The sequence below is a fragment of the Arachis stenosperma genome, chromosome 5 (genome assembly GCF_014773155.1).
Source record: "Arachis stenosperma cultivar V10309 chromosome 5, arast.V10309.gnm1.PFL2, whole genome shotgun sequence".
NCBI classification, from domain to species: Eukaryota; Viridiplantae; Streptophyta; class Magnoliopsida; order Fabales; family Fabaceae; genus Arachis; species Arachis stenosperma.
In genome coordinates, this window is record NC_080381.1 from 97,320,381 (window position 1) to 97,331,836 (window position 11,456).

An 11,456-nucleotide genomic window follows, 5' to 3' on the forward strand; every position below is an offset into this window, starting at 1 on the left:
CTTGTTTCTGGTGTTAAACACCAGTTTTTATTCTTTTTCTGGCGTTAAACGCCAAGCTGCAACTTGTTTCTGGCGTTTAACGCCAGCTTGTTACTTCTTTATGGTGTTTAACACCAGTCTGGTGCTTCTTTATGGCGTTTAACGTCCGGAATGGTGCCAGACTGGGCGTTAAACACCTATTCTGCTACCCTTACTGGCGTTTAAATGCCAGTAAGTTTCTCCTCCAGGGTGTGCTATTTTTAATATTGTTATTGATTTTTTTTTAATTTTTGCTGTAATTTTTGTGACTCCACATGATCATCAACCTAAAAAAAAGAAAATAACATAGATAAATAAAATTGGGTTGCCTCCCAATAAGTGCTTCTTTAATGTCAATAGCTTGATAGTGAGCTCTCATGGAGTTTTATAGATGTTCAGAGCATTGTTTGGACCTCCCAACACCAAACTTAGAGTTTGAATGTGGGGGTTCAACACCAAACATAGAGTTTGGTTGTGGCCTCCCAACACCAAACTTAGAGCTTGACTGTGGGGGCTTTGTTTGACTCTGCATTGAGAGAAACTTTTCTTGCTTCCTCTCCATGGTTACAGAGGGAATCCTTGAGTTTTAAATACAAGGTAGTCCACATTCAATTGAAGGATCAACTCTCCTCTATCCACATCAATCACAACTTTTGCTGTGGCTAGAAAAGGTCTTCCAAGGATGATGGATTCATCCTCATCTTTCCCAGTGTCTAGGATTATAAAATCAGCAGGGATGTAAAGGCCTTTGACCTTTACTAGCACGTCCTCTACCTGTCCATAAGCCTTTTTCATGGATTTTTCTGCCATCTCTAATGAGAATTTGGCAGCTTATACCTCAAACATTTCCAGTTTCTCCATTACAGAGAGTGGCATTAAGTTTATGCCTGACCCCAGGTCACACAGAGCCTTCTCAAAGGTCATGGTGCCTATGGTACATGGAATTAAGAATTTACCGGGATCCTATTTCTTTTGAGGTAATGTCTGCCTAACCAAGTCATTTAGTTCATTGGTGAGCAAGGGGGTTCATCCACCCAAGTCTCATTACCAAATAACCTTGCATTTAGCTTTATGATTGCTCCAAGGTAATTAGCAACTTGCTTTTCAGTAATATCTTCACCTTCCTCAGAGGAAGAATATTTATCATAGCTCATGAATGGCAGAAGTAGGTTCAATAGAATCTCTATGGTCTCTAAATGAGCCTCAAATTCCTTAGGTTCTTCAAATGGGAACTCCTTTTTATCCAGAGGATGTCCCATGAGGTCTTCCTCACTGGGATTCACGTCCTCCTCCTCCTCTCTAGGTTCGGCCACACCAAGTAAGGTTATGGCCTTGCACTCTCTTTTTGGATTCTCTTCTGTATTGCTCGGGAGAGTACTAGGAGGAGTTTCAGTGACTTTTTTACCCAGCTGGCCCACTTGTGCCTCCAAATTTCTAATGGAGGACCTTGTTTCATTCATGAAACTTAGAGTGGCCTTAGATATATCAGAGACTATATTTGCTAAGCTAGAGGGGTCTGCTCAGAATTCTCTGTCTGTTGCTAAGAGAATGATGAAAAAGGCTTGCTATTGTTAAACCTGTTTCTTCCACCAACAAGGCTTTTGTTGATCCTTCCATAAGAAATTTGGATGATTTCTCCATGAGAGATTATGGCTATTTCCATAGGCTTCACCCATGTAATTCACCTCTGCTATTGGAGGGTTATCAGGATCATAAGCTTCTTCTTCAGAAGATGCCTCTTTAGTACTGTTGGATGCTTTTTGCAATCCATTCAAACTCTGAGAAATCATGTTGACTTATTGAGTCAACATTTTGTTCTGAGCCAATATGGCATTCAGAGCATCAATTTCAAGAACTTCCTTCCTCTGAGGTGTCCCATTGCTTACAGGATTCCTTTCAGAAGTGTACATGAACTGGTAATTTACAACCATTTCAATGAGTTCCTGAGCTTCTGCTGGCATTTTCTATAGGTGAATAGATCCACCTGCAGAATGGTCCAATGACATCCTAGACAATTCAGATAGACTATCATAGAATATATCCAGGATGGTCCATTCTGAGAGCATGTCAGAAGGACACTTTTTGGTCAGTTGCTTGTATCTTTCCCAAGCTTCATAGAGGGATTCACCTTCTTTCTGTCTAAAGGTTTGAACATCCACTCTAAGCTTGCTCAGCTTTTGAGGAGGAAAGAACTTGGCTAAGAAAGTCGTGACCAGCTTATCCCAAGAGTGCAGGCTATCTTTAGGTTGAGAGTCCAACCATATTCTAGCTCTATCTCTTACAGTAAAAGGGAAAAGCATAAGCTTATAGACTTCGGGATCAACTCCATTGGTCTTAATAGTATCACAGATCTCCAAGAATTCAGCTAAGAACTGAAAAAGATCTTTTGATGGAAGTCTATAAAACTTGCAATTCTGTTGCATCAGAGAAACTAATTGAGGCTTTAGCTCAAAATTGTTTGCTCCAATGGCAGGGATTGAGATGCTTTTTCCATGGAAGTTGGAATTTGGTGTAATAAAGTCACCAAGCATCTTCCTTGCATTGTTGTTGTGTTCGGCCATGTCTCTTTCTTTTTCGAGATTCTCTGTAAGGTTTTCTCTAGATTGTTGTGCTTTAGCTTCTCTTAGCTTCTTCTTCAGAGTCCTTTCAGGTTCAGGGTCTGCTTCAACAAGAATGTCCTTGTCCTTGCTCCTGCTCATATGAAAAAGAAGAGAATAGAAAAGAAGAGGAATCATCTATGTCACAGTATAGAGATTCCTTTTTGTGAGTAAAAGAAGAAAAGAATAGAAGAGGAAAAATTTGAACATAGAGAAAGAAGAGAAGAGTCTTCGAATTACGAGTAGAAGAGATGTGTTAGTAGATAAATAAATAAATAGAAGGAGATGAGAGAGGAGTTTTCGAAAATAATTAAGAAGAAAAGGAAAATATTTTTGTTTTTATTTTAAAATTTTGTTAGAATTCAAAAATTAAGAGAAGAAATAAAATTAAAATTTAAAACAATTAGTTAATTGGTCCATGGCTACCATCTATCTTCTAAGTGAAAATGGTTCCATGGCTAATCATCTATTGGTTCTCACTTGTGTTGGAATAGGATCCAGTGATCCTTTTGCGTCTGTCACTATGCCCAACATTCGTGAGTTTGAAGCTCGTCATAGTCATCCCTTCCCAGATTCTACTCGGAATACCACAGACAAGGTTTAGACTTTCCGGATATCAGGAATGCCGCCAATTGATTCTAGATTATACCACGAAGACTCTAGTTTCGAGGATTGAATGCTCTGTTGTCAAGAGAGGCAGTCAAACTCGTGAACCAGGAACACAAGAGATATACATTCAATCTAAGGTAAACGTAAGTGGTTGTTAGGCACGCGTTCATAGGTTGAGAATGGTGATGAGTGTCACGGATCATCACATTCATCATGTTCAAGTGCGAATGAATATCTTAGAATAGAAATAAGCGTGATTGAATAGAAAACAGAAATAATTACATTAATTCATTGAAACACAACAAAGCTCCTCACCCCCAACCATGGGGTTTAGAGACTCATGCCATCAAGGATACAGATCCAGATGTAAAATGTCATGAAGTACAAAATAAATCTATAAAAGTCATTTTTATACTCAACTAGTAACCTAGATTTACAAAAAATGAGTAAACTAAGATAGATAGTGTGGAAATCCACTTCCGGGCCCACTTGGTGTGTGTTGGGGCTGAGCATTGAAGCTTTCATGTGTAGAGGCCTTCTTTGGAGTTGAACGCTAGCTTGTAACTTGTTTCTGGCATTTGACTCTAGCTTGCAACTTTTTTCTGGCGTTTAACACCCGAATAGGGCAGAAAGCTGGCGTTGAATGCCAGTTTGCGTCGTCTAAACTCGGGAAAAGTATAAACTATTATATATTTCTGGAAATCCCTGGATGTGTAATTTCCAACGCAATTAAGAGTGTATCATTTGGACTTCTGTAGCTCCAAAAAATCTATTTCGAGTGCAGGGAGGTCAGAATCCAACAACATCTATAGTCCTTTAACAGCCTCTTAATTAGATTTTTGCTCAGGTCCTTCAATTTCAGCCAGAAAATACCTGAAATCACAGAAAAATGCACAAACTCATAGTAAAGTCCATAAATGTGAATTTTTCATAAAAACTAATAAAAACATAATAAAAAGTGAATAAAACATACTAAAAACTACCTAAAAACAATGCCAAAAAGTGTATAAATTATTCGCTCATCAATTAGCCTCCCAACGGCTGGACACTCAAGGAACTCCCAAAGCTACATATGAAGAATCTAATGAAGAGTATAGCATGAAGGAGACACTAGAAACTCTAGTGGAAGGTAAGGAACGTAGATTTGTATTGGAATAAGTGGAGGAAGTCGTAATAGTTGAAGAGGAAGAAGTGGTTGAAGACTTAGGAGATGTTGAACCTCCATGGGGATCTAGAGTTGTAGAGTATTCCTCCAAGCATGTTGAAATTGATGTCAAGAAGGCTAGTGCACAATCTCCATGGCATATTCCCTATGAAGACTTGGATGGGATAGACCAAGAAGCAAGTTCCCTTGGTGATGAGGATCGTGCATCAAGTCCTCCTAGTGATAACTCTACATCTGCAAATGAACTCCTTGAATATGAAGACTCTTCTCCGATTGAGTCTGAGAATGATATGGAAGCAGAAATCCTTAGGAAAGGGTGGACGGGAGTTGAGTACGCTCTGTCAAGAACGTTGGAGACTTTTCCACCTAGGTTGCCATCTACTCCTTCATTTGAGTGGGTAAGGCTTGTCTTTATTCACCTTACCGTTCCACCTGAATATGGTATTCTTGAAACCGATGGTCAACTTAGGAAGCTTTGTGGTATTAAGCGTAAGAGAAGGATGTTTAGTGGTTGGAGTTGCAAATCAAGACTCATCAAGGTTGATGTTTCAAGAGCTAGATGCAAGGGTGGGACTAATGAACAATTGGTTGGATCTAAGAGAAGCGTTTGGTATTGCATTGAGAATTCATACTACTTGCCACCCGGTAAGAACAATGATGATCCACTTCAAGACGTGTGTAGAAATCGGATTTGGGATCCCGGCATACAAGAAAATCGACTTTGGGAGCTCAAAGCTTGTGAACAACTCCCTTAAGGCTTGGCAAGTTCACTTGAGAATGATGGCATGTATTGGAAGTCCAAGCGTTGATGGAAGTTTCAGGATGAGTTCAAGCACAAGCCACCATGATAAGGAGCTCGCCAAATGTCCAACTTAAGGACAATAACTAAAAGTGCTAGGTAGGAGACAACCCACCATGGTATGATCATTCCCTTTTTATTCTTAGTTTTATTTTATTTTATTTTTATCAGTTTAATTCATAAATTCTACATCATCACTTGCATTTTGCCTAAAAAAAGAAGAAGAGGGATATGACGCATACGCGTGACCCACGCGTACGCGTTGATGTGAATTTTGCTCTCTATAGAATTGAACAGAGAGTTACAATGGACCTGTGTGGGAGGGGTGCTTGGCGCACAAGCCACCCCATGCGTACGCGTGACCCACGCATACGCGTCACCTGAAATTTTGCCAATCCACGCGTAAGCGTCAGCGACGCATACGCATGGGATGCAAATCAGCGTCAATGAGTGATTTGGCCGAGAATTGTGCTGCCTTGGTGCTGGTAATGTGCGTTTTGCACGACCAGAGTAATGGGTGGAAATCAGATTCCAACACAAAACTCACCGGCAAGTGTACCGGGTCGCATCAAGTAGTAATAACTCACGTGAGTGAGGTCGATCCCACAGGGATTGAAGGATTGACCAATTTTAGTTAGCTGGTTGATTTAGTCAAGCAAACAGTTGATAATTTGAGTGAATTGTAATTAACAGAAGCTAAATTGCATGAAAATAAATGGGAGAAGGGAATTTGACAGAATATAAAGGTGCAGAAGAAATAAAAGAGCTGAATCTTAAAGTGCAAGTAATGTAAATGACTGAAGCTTAGATTTGCAAGAAATGTAAATAGCTGAAGCTTAGAGTGCAAGAAATGTAAATTGCTTGAAGAGTAAAGGGATATGGGAGCTGGGATTTAAAATTCAACAAGAGAATGTAAAGAGCAATTAATCAGAGAAGTAGAAAATGAAATAAGTTGCAGAAAATCTAAACAGAAAGGTAAAATTGCTTGAAGAACAAAACAGAAAGTGAACTTAGCTCAATTGTGAAATCTAAAAGAAAAATTGAAGATCTCAGGGGATCAACGAGACTAGCAGGTAGATCTAGATCTCAATTCCTTCCTTGATCAAACAGAAAATAAATTACAGAAGAAATATAGATGAAAGCAGTGAATAAAACTCTGATCCAATTCCTCAATTATCATAATTTTGCAGAAGAGGACAAAGATGAATTTCAAATCAAGTATTGAAACAGAATTCCTTCAATCTTAATCCAAAATTCAAAATAGAAAATAAAAGTTGCAGAAGCAAGAACAATGAAAAAGAAAAGTCAGATCTCAATCCCAATTTCCCAAATTCAAAGTGAAAACTCAATGAAAACTAAAAATTCAGCTAAAAAAAATCAAAAATGCTAAAAAGGTCCTTTACAAATCAAACTGACTCCTATTTATACACTTTCTATTTTTTATTTTCAGAATTTGGAGTGAGCTTGTCAAATTTGTGAAAAATTGGATCCAATTTGGCTTTTGGTTGCAAAATGGTCCATGGGACACCTTCCAGGAGAGCGCTCGGTCAACTAAGGCAATGCAGCGCTATCCTTGGCCTAGGCTCTTCAATTTTTTTCTCCTGCCAAGCATTTGGGGCATAGCTTCATAACGCTCAGTTCACTCATGCGACGTAGCGCTATATGCTTGAGTGGGATTCCCTCTTCGAAAAATGGTGAGTTAATTTTGGAGCCAACAATTTGTGAAGCATAGCACTCAGTGAACTAAATTCATGTAGCGCACTTTCTTTCATTCCCCTTGTTCCCCATTTCGAGCCTTGGTGAAGCCATTTCAATTTGGCCAATCTCCTTGTAAGCAGTGCTCAGTTAAGTAACAAAACGGAGCGCCCTCTCTAAGCTTGTGCAAGGTTCCCAGTTCGAACCTTGCTGGCTTCATGTGCTAGCAATTTCCTTGTGAAGTAGCCCTCTCTTGGCTCCCTTTAGTGTCTGCTCCTTGTGTTTTCTTTTGAATGAGGCACGATAAAGTTAACTAAGTTAACTGAGCGCTATGCTTTTGCCTTGTTCCCTTGGGTGCTCAGTTAAATCACACAACGTAGCATCCTTGCCTTGCTCCCTTGGCTTTGGTATGCCCCTCTAGCGCTCACTTTTTGAGCGCTACGCTCACTTTTTGAGCTATGGCCTTGATTGATTTGGTTTTCCTTTCCTCCTTTGGTGAGTGCCACGCTTTTGTTTCCTTGGGCTACGCTTTTGATAAGCAACGTTTTCTTTGTTTCTTTCTTTTATTCACCTACAAGTAATCAAAACAACCAATCAAAGCATCACCAAATTCATAAGGTTTATAAATCATTAAAAAACTAACTAATTCTAGCTTAAACCTCATGATTTTTGTGTCAAATAAAGGATGGTTGATTGAATCAACATAATCATGCAATCCTACTCCAAGTTACTTATTTATAGTGCAAGAAAGAGCATAAAACCTAATGAAACAAGTGAAAAATACTTAAAAAGCTAGCATAAGATGACTTGTCATCACAACACCAAACTTAAATCTTGCTTGTCCCCAAGCAAGCACTAAACATAATAGGAAATGAAATGAAATAGAGAAGCATGCATGTCCTTATTTAGCAGATAATTGAACTTAGTTCATGGGGTTTTATACAGACAAATATAGCTTATTTGTTCTTTGCTGATAGATAAGAAATGTTTCCTTAAAGGTTCACTAGAGTTGCTGCTATAATGCCTTGCTTTTGCATGATCCATTACTATCTTTTCCATTCTTTACTTTGCATAGAAAGCTTATTTCTTAATGAGGGCTTGGTGGCAAGTGTTGTAGTAGCCTTTTGGCTTAATTTTGCTGAACACTTCTTCACCCCAGACACATAGCTCACAATTTCTTTCTAGGAACATTGATGCCCAGCATCTCTTTGGATCACTAAATGCTTTGTAGCTATGTTGCTCTTGATAGTGGACTTTTGGTTGGCAATCCCAGATCAGTTGATCCAAGTGGCCAAGTTTTGAAATACTCCTCTGAACCTACATGTCCAAGTATATCCTAGTACAAAAGCACCATAGGCATATGTCCTAAGGTCCAAGCTATTGGTGTCTAGCCTTATTGTTTGTTTCTTTTCCCATTCTTGGCTTTTCTTTTTCTTTTTCTTTCTTATTCGGCTTCATTCTCAAAGGATATTCATTGATAACAGACTTTATAGCAACAAACTAATTCACACTTCAAAGAACATGTTATTATGTAGCTTTTGTTATTTGAGCTAACCATTAAATCAAACAAATACAACCACTGAATTTCATTCTAACTTCTACAACATTGAACATTCACTTTCTATTTCAAACATTTTTCTTTTATTTATGCAGCAGGGAAACAAAACAAAATTCAAGCTAATGAGTAACAACAATATAATGCAGGCTGGCATTTTTGGCAAACATCTCCACTTACACCTAGTTAAACACTTCAGCAAGATATATAGGAATCTCTAAGTTAAAACACTTCACATGAATCAAGGATTAAGTGTCAATACAACCTATTGGCAATGCCTCTCAACTTTTCCTTTTGTCATAATTATTTCTCTCTGTTGTTCCTCTTTTGGATGATGATGCAGATCCCTTTCACAGATTGAATGTTTTCCTGCATAATCCTTAGAAATTGCTTGTCACTCAAGCCCTTAGGCAATTGGTTAGTATGCAAAAATTGTTTGTGGGCTTTTGAACTTACTTTGGTATGTGAACACCAAACTTAGTCCCTTGCCAATGTTTCTCATGAATCAAAACAAGCATATGTGAAACCCTTTTGTCTTTGCTGAAGGTTATAAAACTAAAAACTAGAAAACAGACAATGGTTAAATGGTTTATCTGATTGCTTGGAGATAGCAACCCTTTATGCAGAAGGTGAGAATGTGTTTTTAAATGAGATTTTGGTGGAACACCAAACTTAGCATCATTCGCTCTTCCTTAAATTATTTTGGTGTGCAACACCAAACTTAGCTCCTTGCAATACAGATAAAACTACTTAACCTTTTTATTGAAATAGCTATGAAAAGAAAACTACCTCAGGTTGGGTTGCCTCCAAACAAGCGCTTCTTTATTGTCACTAGCTTGACATCCTTCATTCTTGCTCAGCTCAGGTTCTGAACCTCCTTTTCTTTGTCCCATTGACCTCCCAAGTAAGGCTTTACCCTGTGACCGTTTGCTGTGAAATGGCTTTTTGTTGCTTCATCTAACAATTAAAGGCTTCCATAAGGGAGAACCTTTGTCACCAAGTAAGGACCAGCCCATTTGGATTTGAGCTTGCCAGGGAAGACTTTGAGCCTGGAGTTATATAAGAGTACTTGCTGTCTTGGTTTGAACTCTTTCCTTGAGATCTTTTTCTCATGCCACCTCTTAGCCTTTTCTTCATACATCTTAGCATTTTCATAGGCTTCTAGGCTAAACTCATCCAACTCATTTAGTTGTAATAACCTCTTCTCTCCTGCTGCTTGAGAATCAAGGTTGAGGAGTTTAGTGGCCCAAAAAGCTTTATGCTCAAGCTCTACAGGGAGGTCACAAGACTTGTCATATAATAACTGAAATGGGGACTTTCCAATAGGGGTTTTGAATGCTGTCATGTATGCCCAGAGTGCATCTTCTAGCTTTCTGGCCCACAGTTTTCTCCAAGATCCTCTTCAACTCCCTATTTGCAAGCACTGCTTGGCCATTGGTCTGTGGATGATAAGTGATGACAAGTCATCTTAGCCTAGTTTCACTAGTCTTTTTCTTTTGTTTTCACTTGAATTATGCACTTTCTTGAGCCATAAGCAAGCCAATTGGGTACATTTTCATGCTTCCTTTAATTTAATCAACCATATGTGAATTAATGCAAATTCATGAGGTTTTATGCTATAATTGTTGCATATTAGGATAGAATGAACACCTCATGATTTTGAGCATAGCTTTGATGTGTTTGGTTGATTAATAATAGGTGAAGAAAGCTTGGAGAAAAGTTGAAGTAAGAAGGAATGGCTAGAAGCAAAGAGAGGACAATGAAACAAGTGAAATTGAACCAGGAAGCATAAAGTTGGACTTGAAGTTAGCTCTCAAACGTTGGCACAAACTTTTGGGTGAAAAGTTAGCCTCAAAGTTAGACCCCTAACTTGGAGGCTAACGTGAGAATTTGAAAAACACTCCTGGGCTGCTCAACGTTTGCGCCAACGTTAGCCCCCTAACTTGGAGGCTAACGTTGGCATGAAAATTCTTCCCAGGGTTGCTCAACGTTGGCATGAAAATTCCTCCCAGGGGTTACTCACGTTTGCGCCAACGTTAGACCCCTAACTTTGGGGCTAACGTTGGCGCCATTGGTGCATAAGGAGTGGCCAACGTTGGAGCCAAAGTTAGACCCCTAACTTTGGCACCAACGTTGGCATCAGTAAATTGGGCTTTCTGATATGAAAAGTTAGCCTCAAAGTTAGACCCCTAACTTTGACTCAAACTTTTACTCCAACTTTGCAAAACTCAAATCCGGTTCAAATGGTTCACTTGGGTTTCTCTCCAAACTTCAAGAGCAATTAACCAAGGCCTCTTTGAACCCAATTCCACCAAGAGCAAAGGCCCAACTCAAGGCTTGAAGATCATTTGAAGAAAGTGTATAAATAGGCTAGAATTCAAGTTATTCGGGGAGCTCCCTTTTATTATTTTTCATAGAGCTTTCCTTTTGAATTTTCAGAGAGTTTTAGTTACTGGGTGATCTTTAGTTTCTTAGTTTGGGGAAGGAGAATTCCATTCTCTTCCTCTTAGTTTTATTGCTTTCAATTTCAATTACAATTGTCTTGGATCTTGGGTTGGAGAATTGAAGGAATTCTGTTTCAATCTCACCTTGGATCTCTCTATTTATTTTCACTGCAATTTAATTTCCATTTCGGTTATTTGCTTCTTCATCTAATCTCTTTGCAATTTACAATTTCCTTGCTATTGTTCTTGTTGGATCTAGGAAGGCATTGAGATCTAGACTTGGTTTTCTAGTCTCTTGGGTCCTGAGATCTAAATTCCAACTTTACATTCTGTTTAATGCTTTCCATGATCATTTACTTTTCTGTTCAAGATCCGGTTTGATCTAAATCATTCTTTACTTCTCTGCTTGTTGCAATTTTACTTTCCCTTGTTTAATTTCTGTAATTCCAACTCCCAATTCCCTTTACAGTTCAAGCCATTTAAATTTCCAGCACTTTAAAATTTTGCAATTTACATTTCTTGCAATCTAAGTTTCTGCCAGGAAATTGTAAATTGCAAAGAGATTAGATGAAGA

The 11,456-nt window shown here is 38.7% G+C and overlaps 1 non-coding gene across 1 annotated transcript; it reads left to right on the forward strand.

Annotated features, from left to right (window-relative positions):
* Window positions 1-2,082: 2,082 nt before the first annotated feature.
* LOC130983900 (small nucleolar RNA R71) lies at window positions 2,083-2,186 on the forward strand. The gene has a single exon (XR_009087869.1). It is a non-coding gene; the product is annotated as a small nucleolar RNA R71 (small nucleolar RNA).
* Window positions 2,187-11,456: the final 9,270 nt, after the last annotated feature.